The sequence below is a fragment of the Bison bison genome, unplaced genomic scaffold (genome assembly GCF_000754665.1).
Source record: "Bison bison bison isolate TAMUID 2011002044 unplaced genomic scaffold, Bison_UMD1.0 scf7180017864224, whole genome shotgun sequence".
Taxonomy (NCBI): domain Eukaryota; kingdom Metazoa; phylum Chordata; class Mammalia; order Artiodactyla; family Bovidae; genus Bison; species Bison bison.
This window is the reverse complement of record NW_011494796.1, coordinates 1,221,470-1,236,515: the sequence shown is the minus strand read 5'-3', so window position 1 is coordinate 1,236,515 and position 15,046 is coordinate 1,221,470.

Genomic DNA, 15,046 nt, shown 5'->3' with positions numbered 1-15,046 from the left:
GTTTTTTCCTCTCAGGATTACTTTGGAAAATCTGGGTCTTTTGAGGTTCCATATATACTTAAGAATTCTCTAGTTTTGTGAAAAATGTTATTAATAATTGATAGAGATCACATTAAATCTGTAGACTGCTTTGCATAGTCTGGCCATTTTAATGATATTAGTTCTTCCAATCCAAAAACATGGACTATCTTTCCATTTCTTTGAAACATCTTCAGTTTCCTTTATCAGTGTTTTATAGTTCTCAGCATATAAATCTTTCATCTCCTTGGTCAGATTTATTCCTATTTTATTGTTTGTTTGATGTCATTTTATTATTTTTTTTTAATTAATTTTATTTTATTTTTAAACCTTACATAATTGTATTAGTTTTGCCAAATATCAAAATGAATCCACCACAGGTATACATGTGTTCCCCATCCTGAACCCTCCTCCCTCCTCCCTCCCCATACCATCCCTCTGGGTCATCCCAGTGCACCAGCCCCAAGCATCCAGCATCGTGCATTGAACCTGGACTGGCATCTCGTTTCATACATGACATTTCACATGTTTCAATGCCATTCTCCCAAATCTTCCCACCCTCTCCCTCTCCCACAGAGTCCATAAGACTGTTCTATACATCAGTGTCTCTTTTGCTGTCTCGTATACAGGGTTATCGTTACCATCTTTCTAAATTCCATATATATGATGTCATTTTAAAAGAGGTTGTTTTCTTTTTTTAACTTTTATTTTCCATTTCCTTGTTAGTGTAAGGAAATTCAACTGATTTCTTTTTGTATATTTTAATTTCTTTATTTTGTATTGAGGTGTAACTGTTTAACAAACAGCCATACATACACATGTATCATTCTCCCCCAAACTCCCTTCCCATCCAGGCTGGCACATAACATTGAGCAGAGTTCACATGCTATACAATAAGTCTTTGTTGGTTATCCATTTTAAATATAGTATGTACATGTCCTTGCCAAACTCCCTAACTATCCCTTCCCCCCACCAATCACAAGCTCATTATCAAAGTCTACGAGTCTGTTTCTGTTTTGTATATAAGTTCATTTATATAATTTCTTTTTAGATTCCACACATAAGGGATGTCAGATGATATTTCTCCTTCATCGTCTGACTGTATGACACTTTCTAAGTCCATCCATGTTGCTGTAAATAGCATTATTTCATTCTTTTTAATGGCTGAGTAATATCCCATTGAATATATGTACCATATCTTCTTTATCCATTCCTCTGTAGGAATTTAGGTTGCTTGCATATCTCGGCTATTGCAAACAATGCTTCAGTGAACATTTGGCTGCATATATCCTTTTGGATCATGTTTTTCTCCAGATATATGCCCAGTAGTAGGATTGCATGATCATATGGTAGCTCTATTTTTTGTTTTATAGGGACCCTCCATACTGTTCTCCATAATGGCTATATTAATTTACATTCCCATCAACAGTGTAGGAGGGTTCCCTCCCTTCCCTCAACACTCTCTCCAGCAATTATAGTTTGTGGATTTTTGATGATAGACATTCTGGCTGGTGTGAAGTGATATCTCCTTGTAGTTTTATATCATTTATATCATAATAATTAGAGAACACCTAATTGAACATCTTTTGATGTGCCTGTTGACTGTATGTATGTCTAATTTGGAGAAATGTCTATTTCTGGCCATTTTTTGAGTGAGTCGTTTGTTTTGAGGCTGTTAAGCGTCATGAGCTGTTTGTAAACTTTGGAGATTAATCCCTTATCAGTCAAATATTTGCAAATATTTTCTCCCAATCTGTGGGTTGTCTTTTCATTTTGTTTATGTTTCCTTTGCTGTGCAAAAGCTTTTGAATTTAAGTAGGTACCTTGTGTTCATCTTTATTTTTATTTCCATTATTCTGGGAGACAGATTGAAAAAGATATTGCTTTGATTTATATCAGAGAGTGTTCTGTTTATGTTTCCCTCTAGGAGTTTTATAGTGTCTGGCCTCACATTTGGGGCTTTAATCCATTCTGATCTTATTTTTGTTAGAGTTAAAGAATGATCTAATTCCTTTCTTTCTTTCTTTTTTTTTTTTTTAAACATGGAGCTGTCCCATTTTCCCAGCACCATTTGTTGAAGAGCATGTTTTTCCAGTGTTCTGTAGTCTTGCCTCCTTCGTCATAGTTTAATTTACCATAGGTGCATGGGCTTATTTCAGGGTTTTTTATTCTGTTCCATTGATTTATATTTCTGTTTTTGTGTCAGTATCACACAGTTTTGATGACTGTAGCTTTGTATTATAGCCTAAAGTCAGGGAACCCGATTCCTCAAGATGATTTTTTCTTTCTCAAGATTGCTTTATCTATTAGAAGTCTTTTGTGTTTCCTTAAAAATTTTGAGCTTTTTTGTTATAGTCTGTGGAAAAAAAATGCCTTTGGTAATTTGATAAGGATTGCATTAAATCTGTACATTTCCTTGGGTAGTGCTCATTTGGACAATATTGATTATTCCAATTGACAAACATTGTATATCTTTCCATCTGTTTACCTCTTCTTCGATTTCTTTCATCACATCTTAAAGTTTCCAGAGTAGGGATCTTTTGTCTCCTTCAGTAAATTCATTCAGTCACTCAGTCGTGTCCGACTCTTTGTGACGCCATGAACTGGAGCACCCCAGGCCTCTCTATCCATCACCAACTCCCGGAGTCCACCCAAACCCACATCCATTGTATTGGTGATGCCATCCAACCATCTCATCCTCTGTCGACCTCTTCTCTTCCTGCCCTCAATCTTTCCCAGCATCAGGGTCTTTTCAAATGAGTCAGCTCTCCGCATCAGGTGGACAAAGTATTGGAGCTTCAGCTTCAACATCAGTCCCTCCAATGAACACCCAGGACTGATCTCCTTTAGGATGGACTGGTTGAATCTCCTTGCAGTCCAAAGGACCCTCAAGAGTCTTCTTCGACAACACAGTTCAAAAGCTTCAGTTTTTTGGTGCTCAGCTTTCTTTATAGTCCAACTCTCACATCCATATATGACCACTGGAAAAACCATAGCCTTGACTAGACGGACCTTTGTTGGCAAAGTAATGTCTCTGCTTTTGAATATGCTTTCTAGGTTGGTCATAACTTTCTTTCCAAGGAGCAAGCATCTTTTAATTTCATGGCTGCAATCACCATCTGCAGTGATTTTGGAGCCCCCCAAAATAAAGTCTGACACTCTTTCCACTGTTTCCCCATCTATTTCCCATGAAGTGATGGGACCGGATGCCATGATTTCAGTTTTCTCAATGTTGAGCTTTAAGCCAATTTTCTCACTCTCCTCCTTCACTTTCATCAAGAGGCTCTTTAGTTCTTCTTCACTTTCTGCCATAAGGACGGTGTCATCTGCATATCTGAGGTTATTGATATTTCTCCCGGCAATCTTGATTCCAGCTTGTGCTTCCTCCAGCCCAGCGATTCTCATGATGTACTCTGCACATAAGTTAAATAAGCAGGGTGACAATATACAGCCTTGATGTACTCCTTTTCCTATTTGGAACCAGTCTGTTGTTCCATGTCCAGTTCTAACTGTTGCTTCCTGACCTGCATATAGGTTTCTCAAGAGGCAAGTCACGTGGTCTGGTATTCCCATCTCTTTCAGAATTGTCCACAGTTTATTGTGATCCACACAGTCAAAGGCTTTGGTAGTCAATAAAGCAGAAATAGATGTTTTTCTGGAACTCTCTTGCTTTTTTGATGATCCAGCAGATGTTGGCAATTTGATCTCTGGTTCCTCTGCCTTTTCTAAAACCATCTTGAACATCTGGAAATTCACGGTTCATGTACTGTTTAAGCCTGGCTTGGAGAATTTTGAGCATTAATTTACTAGCATGTGAGATGAGTGCAATTGTGAGGTCGTTTGAGCATTCTTTGGCATTGACTTTCTTTGGGATTGGAATGAAAACTGACCTTTTCCAGTCCTGTGGCCACTGCTGAGCTTTCCAAATTTGCTGGCATATTGAGTGCAGCACTTTCACAGCATCATCTTTGAGGATTTGAAATAGCTCCACTGGAATTCCATCACCTCCACTAGCTTTGTTCATAGTGATGCTTTCTAAGTTCCACTTGACTTCACATTTCTGGATGTCTGGTTCTAGGTGAGTTATCACACCATCGCAATTATCTTGGTTGTGAAGCTCTTGTACAGTTCTTCTGTGTAGTCTTGCCATCTCTTCTTAATATCTTCTGCTTCTGTTAGGTCCATACCATTTCTGTCCTTTATTGAGCCCATCTTTGCATGACATGTTCCCTTGGTGTTTCTAATTTTCTTGAAGAGATCTCTAGTCTTTCCCATTCTGTTGTTTTCGTCTATTTCTTTGCATTGATCGCTGAGGAAGGCTTTCTTATCTATTCTTGCTATTCTTTGCAACTCTGCATTCAGATGCTTCTATCTTTCCTTTTCTCCTTTGCTTTTTGCTTCTCTTCTTTTCACAGCTATTTGTAAAGCCTCCCCAGACAGCCATTTTGCTTTTTTACATTTCTTTTCCATGGGGATTGTCTTGATCCCTGTCTCCTGTACAGTGTCACGAACCCCCATCCATAATTCATCAGGCATTCTATCAGATCTAGTCCCTTAAATCTATTTCTCACTTCAATTGTATAAATCATAATGGATTTGATTTAGGTCATACCTGAATGGTTTAGTGGTTTCCCTACTTTCATTAATTTAAGTATGAATTTGGCATAAGGAGTTCATGATCTGAGCCACACTCAGCTCCCAGTCTTGTTTTTGCTGACTGTATAGAGCTTCTCCATTTTGGCTGCAAAGAATATAATCAATCTGATTTCAGTGTTGGCCATCTGGTGACGTCCATGTGTAGAGTCTTCTCTTGTGTTGTTGGAAGAGGGTGTTTGCTATGACCAGTGCATTTTCTTGGCAAAACTCTATTAGCCTTTGCCCTGCTTCATTCCGTATTCCAAGGCCAAATTTGCCTGTTACTCCAGGTGTTTCTTGACTTCCCACTTTTGCATTCCCGTCCCCTATAATGAAAAGGACACCTTTTCTGGGTGTTACTTCTAAAAGGTCTTGTAGGTCTTCATAGAACTGCTGAACTTCAGCTTCTGCACCGTTACTGGTTGGGGCATAGACTTGGATTGCTGTGATATTGAATGATTTGCCTTGGAAACGAATAGAAATCTTTCTGTCATTTTTGAGATTGCATCCAAGTACTGCATTTCAGACTATTTTGTTGACCATGATAGCTACCCCATTTCTTCTAAGGGATTCCTGCCCACAGTAGTAGATATAATGGTCATCTGAGTTACATTCACCCATTCCAGTCCATTTTAGTTTGCTGATTCCTAGAATGTCGACGTTCATTTTTGCCATCTCCTGTTTGACCACTTCCAATTTGCCTTGATTCATGGGCCTAACACTCCAGGTTCCTATGCAATATTGCTCTTTACAGCATCAGACCTCGCTTCTATCACCAGTCACATCCACAACTGGGTTTTGTTTTTGCTTTGGCTCCATCCCTTCATTCTTTCTGGGGTTATTTCTCCACTGATGTCCAGTAGCATATTGGGCCCCTACTGACCTGGGGAGTTCCTCTTTCAGTATCCTATGATTTTGCCTTTTCATACTGTTCATGGGGTTCTTTAGGCAAGAATACTGAAGTGGTTTGGCATTCCCTTCTCCAGTGGACCACATTCTGTCAGACTTCTCCACCATGACCTTTGTAGTTTACCTTTAATCTCATAGTGTTGTGGACTGAAGATGCTTGATATGATTTCAATTATTTTAAATTTACCAAGGTTCACTTTGTGGCCCAACATGTGGTCAGTCCTAGAGAATGTCCCATGTGCACTTGAGAAGAATGTGTAGTCTGCTGCTTTTGGTTGAAATGTTCTATAATTATCAATTAAGGTCAACTAGTGCCATTTATGACTTGTGTTTCCTTATTAACTTTCTGTCCAGATGATGTGTCCATTGATGAGACTGAGGTATTAAAGTCTCCCACTATTATTGTGTACTATGGACATCTTCCTTTATGGTTGTTAGTATTTGCCTTACATAGTAAGGTGCTCTTATGTTGGGTACATGTATACTTATAATTGTTATATCTTCTTCTTGGATCAAACCCTTGATTATTATGTAGTGTCTTTCTTTATTTCTTACAACAGATTTTAAGTCTATTTTGTCTGATATGAATATTGCTATTCTGGCTTTCTTATGATTTCCATTTGCAGATTAAATATCTTCTTCTGCTGCTGCTGCTAAGTCACTTCAGTCATGTCTGACTCTGTGCGACCCCATAGACAGCAGCCCACCAGGCTCCCCCGTCCCTGGGATTCTCCAGGCAAGAGCACTGGAGTGGGTTGCCATTTCCTTCTCCAGTGCATAAAAGTGAAAGTGAAGTCACTTAGTCGTGTCCGACTCTTCACGATCCCATGGACTGCAGCCCACCAGGCTCCTCCATCCATGGGATTTTCCAGGCAAGAATACTGGAGTGGGGTGCCATCGCATCCCCTTATTTTCAGTCTGCAAGTGCCCAAAGGTCAGAGATGAGTCTCTTGTAGAAAGCATATTCAGGTCTTGTTTTTGTATCCACCCAGCCAGACTATGTTTTTTGGTTGGTGCATTTAATCCATTTACATTTAAGGTAACTATCAACATGTATGATCCTCTCATCATTTTCTTAATTGTTTTGTCTTTATTTTCTGTAGGTCTTTTCCTTCTCTTGTGTTTCCTGTCTAGAGAAGTTACTTTAGCATTTGTGGTACAGCTGGTTTGGTGGTGCTTAACTTCCATTTATCTGGAAAGCTTTTGATTGCTCCATCAAATCTGAATTAGAGTCTTACAGAGTATTCTTTGTTGTAAGTTCTTCTCTTCCATCACTTTGAATATATTGTGCCATTCCCTTCTGGCTTGTAGAATTTCTGTTGAGAATTCAGCTGATAACCTTATAGTTCCTTGGTATGTTATTTGTCATTTTTCCCTTATGACTTTTAATATTTTATCTTTGTTTTTAATTTTTGTCAGTTTGATTACTGTGTGTCTCAATGTGTTCCTTATTGGGTTTATCCTGCTTGGGACTCTCTACATTTTCTAGACTTGATGAACTATTTATTTTCCCATGTTAAGGAAGTTTTCAGCTATTATCTTTTCAAATATTTTGTCAGATCCTTTCTCTCCTTCTTTTCCTTCTGGGACCCCAAAAGTGCAAATGTTGGTGCTTTTGATGTTCTCCCAGAGGTCTCTTAGGCTGTCTTTATTTCTTTTCATTCTTTTCTCCATATTCTGTTTTGTAGCAGTGATTTCCACCATTCTGTCCTCCAGATCACTTATCCATTCTTCTACCTCAATTATTCTGCTATTAATTTCTTCTAGGGTATTATTCACCTCTGTTTCTTCTTTAGCTCTTCTAAGTCTTTGGTAGACATTTCTTGCATCTTCTCTATTCTTTTTCTGAGATCCTGCATCATCCCCGCTGTCATTATTCTGAATTCTTTTTCTGGAAGGTTGCCTATCTCTACTTTTGTTGTTTTTCTGGGGATTTATCTTGTTCTTTCAGGGATATAATCTTATGTCTTTTCATTTTGATTAGCTTTCTGTGACTGTGGTTTTGTTCTGGAGCTTGCAGGATTGTAGTTCTTCTTGTTTCTTCTGCTTTCCCTCTGGTGGATGAAGTTAAGAGGCTTCTGCAAGCTTCCTGATGGGAGGGACTGGCATCAGGACTCCTGGAGAAAACTGGGTCTTGCTTTTGGTGGGCAAGGCCATGCTCAGTAAAACTCTAATCCAATTGTCTGCTGATGGGTGGAGCTGCTCTCCCTCCCTGTTAGTTATTTGGCCTGAGGTAACCCTGCCTTAGTGTCTACAGGCTCTGTGGTAGGGCTAATGGTGACCCCCAAGAGGTCTCACACCAATGGGCACTTCCCATGACTGCTGTTGCCAGTACCCCCATACCCATGGTGAGCCACTGCTGACCCATGCCTCCAGAGGAGAACCTCCAGCAGGTAGTTCTGCCTCAGTCTCCTGTGGGGTCACTTCTCCTTTCCTGTGGATCCTGGTGCACACAAGGTTTTGTTTGTCTTCTTCAGGACTGAAGTCTCTGCTTCCCCCACTCCAATGGAAGTCTTGCAATCCAATTCCACTGACCTTTAATGTCAGATTCCTGGGGATTCCTAATCCCATTGCTGAATTCCCAGACTGGGAAGCCTGATGTAGGACTAGGAATCTTTAAAACTGGTTAAGAACTTCTTTGGTAGCATTGCTGTCCAGTTTGTGGGTCACCCACCAGTGGGTATGGGATTTTATTTTATCATGATGTGCCCCTCTTACCATCTCATTGAAGTTTCTCCTTTGTCCTTGGACATGGGTTATCTTTGTGTGTGTGTGGGATCCAGCATCCTCCTGTCAATGGTTGTTCAATAGCTGGTTGCAATTTTGGAATTCTCACAGGAGGAGCTCACATCCTTCTACTTCACCATCTTGAACAAATCTGAAATGCAACTGATTTCTGTATGTTAATCTTGTATCCTGCTATCTTGCTGAATTTATTTATCAGTTCTAGCAGTTTTTCTGTGAAGTCTTTAGGATTTTCTATATGTCATCTGCATACAATGACAACTTTCTCTCTTCCCTTCTAATTTAGAAAAGTTTTTTATTTTTTCTTGTTTGATCACTGTGGCTAACTTCTTAATCAAATTTATAAGTGCTTGCACAGCTAAAGAAACAATCAACAAAATGAAAAGACAGCCTTCAGACTGGGAGAAAATATTTGGAAACAACATGACTGACAAAGCTTTAAATTCGAAAATATGTGAACAGCTCATATAACTCAATAACAAAAAAGATGATGCTGTTAACATGCTGCACTCATTATACCAATAAATTTGGAAAAGTCAGCAATGGCCACAAGACTGGAAAAGGTCAGTTTTCATTCCAATCTCAAAGAAAAGCAATGTCAAAGAATGTTCAAATCACCGTACAACTGCATTTATTTCACATGCCAGCAAGATTATGCTCAAAATCATTTATGCTAGGCTTCAGCAACATGTGAACTGAGAACTTCCTAATGTTCAAGCTTTATTTAGAAAAGGCAGAGGAACCAGAGATCAAATTACCAACATCCGTTGGATCATAGAAAAAGCAAGGATTTCCAAAAAGCATCTACTTCGGCTTCACTGACTAAAGTCTTTGACTGTGTGGATCACAACTGGAATATTCTTGAAGAGATAGGGATACCAGACCACATTACCTGCCTCCTGAGAAACCTGTATACAGGACAAGAAACAACAGTTGGAGCTGCACACGGAACAAAGGACTGGTCAAAAATTGGGAAGGAATTATGTCAATGCTGTATATTGCTACCCTGCTTATTTAATTTATATGTGGAGTACAACACGTGAAATGCTGGGCTGGATGAATCACAATCTGAAATCAAGATTGCCTCGAGAAATATCAACAAGCTTAGTGATGCAGATGATACTACTTTAATGACAGAAGGTGAAGAGGAACTAAAGAGCCTCTTGATGAAGGTGAAAGAGGAGAATGAAAAAGCCGGCTTAAAACTCAACATTCAAAAAAATGCAGATCATGGCATCCAGTCCTATCACTTCATGGCAAATGGGGAAAATGTGGAAACAGTGTCAGATTTTATTTTGGTGGTACTCCAAAATCATTGCAGATGGTGACTGCAGTCATGAAATCAAAAGACACTTGCTCCTTGAAAGAAAAGCTATGACCAATCTAGGCAGTGTTTTAAAAAGCAGAGACATCATTTTGCCAACAAAGGTCCATATAGTCAAAGCTATGGTTTATCCAGTAGTCATGTATGGATGTGAGAGTTGGACCATAAAGAAGGCTGAGTGCCAAAAAATTGATGCTTTTGAACTATGGTGCTGGAGAAGACTCTAGACAGTCCCTTGAACTTCAAGGAGATCAAATCAGTCAATCCTAAAGGATATCAACCCTGAATATTCATTGGAAAGACTGATGCTGAAGCTAAAGCTCCAATATTTTGGCCACCTAATGAGACAAGCCAATTCATTGGAAAAGACCCTGATGCTGGGAAGGAGTGAGGGCAAGAGGAGAAGAGGCAACAGAGGATGAGCTGATTGTATAGCATCACTGACTCAGTAGATATGAGTTTGAACAAACTCCGGGAGATAGTGAAAAGACAGGGAAGCTTGGTGTGCTGCATTTCTTGGGGTGGTAAAAAGTCAGACATGACTTAGTAACTGAACAACAATGTATATGTGTGTGTATGTGTGTGTGTGTGTGTATCTGAATCATTTTTCTGTATACCTGAAAGTAACACAACAGTATAAATCAGCTATTGTTGTTTAATCATTAAGTTGTGTTGACTCGTTTGCAACTCCATGGACTGTAGCCCACCAGGCTCCTCTGTCCATGGAATTTCTCAGGCAAGAATACTAGAGTGAGTTGCCATTTCCATCTCCAGGGGATCTTCCTGATGCAGGGCTTGAAGTCACATCTCTTGCATTGGCAGGCAAATTCTACCACTGAGTCATCTGGGGAAGCCCAAAAGCTTACTTAAATAAAAATTTTTTTTTTAATTAAAAAGCTTTGAATATAATAGAAACTTTCTTGAACAATATAGAGTTTGAACTACAAGGTTGACAAATTGAACCTTGTTCTTGAACATTACAAAATATTACACTAACGTGTTTCTTTTAGTGAACTAATTGTTAAAGACCCTGAATCATGTCAAGGTTTTATTCTACTTTTGAAACTGAAGTCTTAAAAAAAAAAAAAAAAAAAAAGAAACTGAAGTCTTTTCTTATTATCCTTATTATCCTGTATTCACAAAGACTATTATGTAAATATACCTTTCAGTGTCTACAGAGAGAAATGTAGTTTGATAAATTTTTAAGACAATTTTGAGTGTTCATTCTAAGTAAATATTCCTAGAATATGCACATAACAACTGAAGGATTTTTATCAGTTAATCTATAAAGTTTCTCAAGAAAGGGGGGGGAAGAGCGAGACAAAAAGATAGGAAGAAGCAATCTTTAGACAAATGGCTAATTATTTTCTGTAAGGAGAGAGAAGAAAATTTAGAAGTATCTTTTAAAAGATTTTGGCATATACACACACAAAAGAGAGTGTCATGCAGCTAATTTTGACATAATATGGGTTCTTGAGAATCTTATCAAGTCATCTGATCAAAATCCCACATTCAATCCCCAAAGATGTAAGTGAAGGGGGGATCCTCCCGCTTAAATAAGATAGACTCTCTTTTGGACAAATAAGGTAATTCCCTTACAAGGCCTTTTAAATTCTCAGTTTCTAAAGTCTCTAGAAAATTTCCAGCCAAATATTGAAGTCCATGCAATGGGATGATGTGCCAGCCAATTTCATTTATGACCATATCTGTAATTGTTTACTTCAAATTATCAAGAAAAGGTTGGAAATCCTTTGAAAATGTCAACAGCAGCTAATCCTGAACACTATTTAAAGATGATGCTTAAAGACATGTTTTCTCACATTTCTCATTAGCTTCAGCTAAAGAATATTTAAGGCAAATTTTGGGCCCCCATTGCTTCCTTGGACCAATTGAAGAAAGCAGACTATTGGACAGTTGGAATTTTGTTTCCTTTTAGTTCTAAAGCTCTGCTCAAATGAGCGATTTCATTCATATTAGACATTCTGTAAAGTGGCCTATGCGGTTTCAAATTGTTTTGGTGAAATTGTGCCAGTTAGAAAGATATGCACAAGAATGGACTCACAATGTTAAGCATAAGAAAGGCAGGAGGTTAGCCTGGAGGAGGTGTGGCTTATACTGAAACGACCCCAGGAGAACTGACACGTGTCTGTAAGGATGCCTCTTGTGCAGTTCTGTGCTCTGGAGTTTAACAAAGACCACTCATTACCTACTGGGGCAAAATATCTTGGCTTCAGGCAGACAAAATTAAATTGAAAACGCAGACAGGCAGAGTATTAGACATGCAGATATTAGGGCCTAAAAAGCAGTTTTGTCAAAGAACAATATAAGCCTGGTCTAATAACAAAATTCCAAGGGATTTGATTCCTAAGAAAACATAATAAACCCAATACTGAAAGACTTCAAGAAAAGAGAGAAGTTTAATTCAGCAGAGCTTACCTTCAGACCAGAGCAGGAGGCACCTGGTGCAGGGGGAGGAAGAGGGCCTCAGGTGTGGGCACCATCACTGGGCCAAGCCTTCCTGGTCAAGGCAGGAAGCTCCCAGAGCTTCTGTTTCTGTGAGTGCCTTCCAACAAAGACCAGCAGTGGCATCCCTACAGCTGGACAAGTTGGTTTGATGCTTCTTTGCAGTGAGAACAGGCACTATAGGGAATCATGGCATCTCCATGAGAGGCTTCTGGAAAGAACCCATTGTACGATTTGGATCTGGCTGGGTGAGTTGAGAGAAGGTCAGAGGAAGCCAGAGTTTGCCCTATTGGGATGCCAGAGAGCAGAGGCAATTCATCTTATCCAGGGGGGGCAGATAAGATGAGAAGAGGATAAAGGTTGTAAACGATCAAGAAATTGAAGCCACTTGGCAATTCCCTGGTGGTCCTGTGGTTAGGATTCTGCCATCCCACAGCAGGAGGCATGAGTTCAATACCTGGTTAGGGAACTAAGATCCCACCAGCTGCACAGGACAGCCAAAAAAAATAGAAGAAGAAGAAGAGAAAAATGAAAGAAACTGAAGCCCCTCATTTAAGCCAAGAGAAGGAGTGTTTGGTATTTTGTATGTGGCACAGGAACTTTTTTTGTCTGTGCTTACAAGTGGCCTGAAGTGTGGCCTTAGACCTTAGAGTAACATCATCTGAGGCTGGTGCTATGTAAAACTGCTTAGATTCATCAAGAATCTAAGCTGTCTGGACATCTATTTTCACCATTTCTTACAACTAAAGATTTGGGGACTAGATACAGGGTAGCAATTAGCATTAATGGGCATCCTTGGTGTCTCACTGGTAAAGAATCCACATCCACCTTCCATGAAAGAGACATGGATTCAATGCCTGGGTTGGGGAGATCCCTTGGAGAAGAAAATGGCAACACACGCCAGTATTCTTGCCTGGGCAATCCCATGGACAGAGGAGCCTGGCAGGCTACAGTCCATGGGGTCACAAAGAATTGGCACAACTTAGCAACTAAACAACAACAAATCATACTATAGGATGGGGAGGTGAGTTACAAGAATGTGTCCAAGCTAGTGGTGGCAGGATAGAGGGAATCATCCTGTGCAGTTGTGGGTGAGGGGGCCAAGAGGCAGGGCTTGGTTCCAGGGAAATGTTCTGATGAGCTGAGAACCAAACTGAGTCCCGGCAGAGAAGTAGATAATCCTCAGGTAAGGTACACAAAGGGGAGAAGACATTTGAGCAGAAAAATACCAGCACACACAAAGGAAATGAGTTTTTAAGCTTAGGGTAGGTTAGGAGAAACTCAAGGAATCCAAAGTATAGAGAAATGAGAATGTATGTGGGCATGAGGCTGATGTTAATGACCTTTCTGAATAGCTAATTTGATCTTGGTGGTGGTTTAGTCGCTAAGTCATGTCTGACTCTTGCAACCCCATGGACTGTAGCCTGCCAGGCTCCTCTGTCCTTGGGATTCTCCAGGTGAGAATACTGGAGTGCATTGCCATTTCCTTCTCCAGTTTGATCTTACATGATTAATAAACATGGAAAGGTTTTAAGTGGTGGCTTAACATGATCATGTTAGATAAGAGGCAAACCCAAGGTACAGAGAAGTCAGCTAGGCAGCTTTCTCAATAAATCTGGAGTGACCCAGTGAAGGCTTTAGAACTACAGCTCTGCTGATGGAACTGAGGAGGAAAGTGACAGAGCCTTTTTTCTCTACAGTTGGAGGTGAACAAGGCCTAAGCCTCAGGAGCCTCCCTTTGCACTGGCCCCTTTCATGTTCCTGGGAGTGACCTGTGGAATGTCTTAGTCACATGTTTTTGTAAAGTTTGGAAAATAAGATATTTTATGTGATCAGTTGAATGTCCCTTCCCCCTCAGGTTGGGAAGAAGTGGGTGCCTATGAGAACTCAGGGTCTGGCTAAGGGACGTTCACTCAGGGTCATGTGGTTCATGATCATTCTCACGTACAGGTGTTACTAGCCGTCCAGTGGAGGAATTACTTTCAGGAACATTTCTGTTGCTCGCCATGCTGATCACCCAGCATTGTGACCTGAACAGTTAGAGCTGTTATCTTGAGAAAACATTTCCTATGGCTTGGCATATCTGCAATGGAAGCAAAACAGCTGTGACACAGACAGAGCCAGAAGCCGGTCTGTGGAAAATCCTTCCAATTACTAGACATGTGATCACTCATCTAGAGCCAACATCCTGGAATGTGAAGTCAAGTGGGCCTTAGAAAGCATCACTACGAACAAAGCTAGTGGAGGGGATGGAATTCCAGTGGAGCTATTTCAAATCCTCAAAGATGATGCTGTGAAAGTGCTGCACTCAATATGCCAGCAAATTGGGAAAACTCAGCAGTGGCCACAGGACTGGAAAAGGTCAGTTTTTATTCCAATCCCAAAGAAAGGCAATGCCAAAGAATGCTCAAACTACCGCACAATTGCACTCATCTCACACGCTACTAAAGTAATGCTCAAAATTCTCCAAGCCAGGCTTCAGCAATATGTGAACCGTGAACTTCCTGATGTTCAAGCTGGTTTTAGAAAAGGCAGAGGAACCAGAGATCATATTGCCAACATCTGCTGGATCATCAAAAAAGCAAGAGAATTCCAGAAAAACATCTATTTCTGCTTTATTGACTATGCCAAAGCCTTTGACTGTGTGGATCACAATAAACTGTGGAAAATTCTGAAAGGGATGGGAATACCAGACCACCTACCTGCCTCTTGAGAAATCTGTATGCAGTTCAGGAAGCAACAGATAGAACTGGACATGGAACAACAGACTGGTTCAAAATTGGAAAAGGAGTACATCAAGGCTGTATATTATCACCCTGCTTATTTAACTTATATGCAGAGTACATCATGAGAAACGCTGGACTGGAAGAAACACAAGCTGGAATCAAGATTGCTGGGAGAAATATCAATAACCTCAGATATGCAGATGACACTACCCTTATGGCAGAAAGT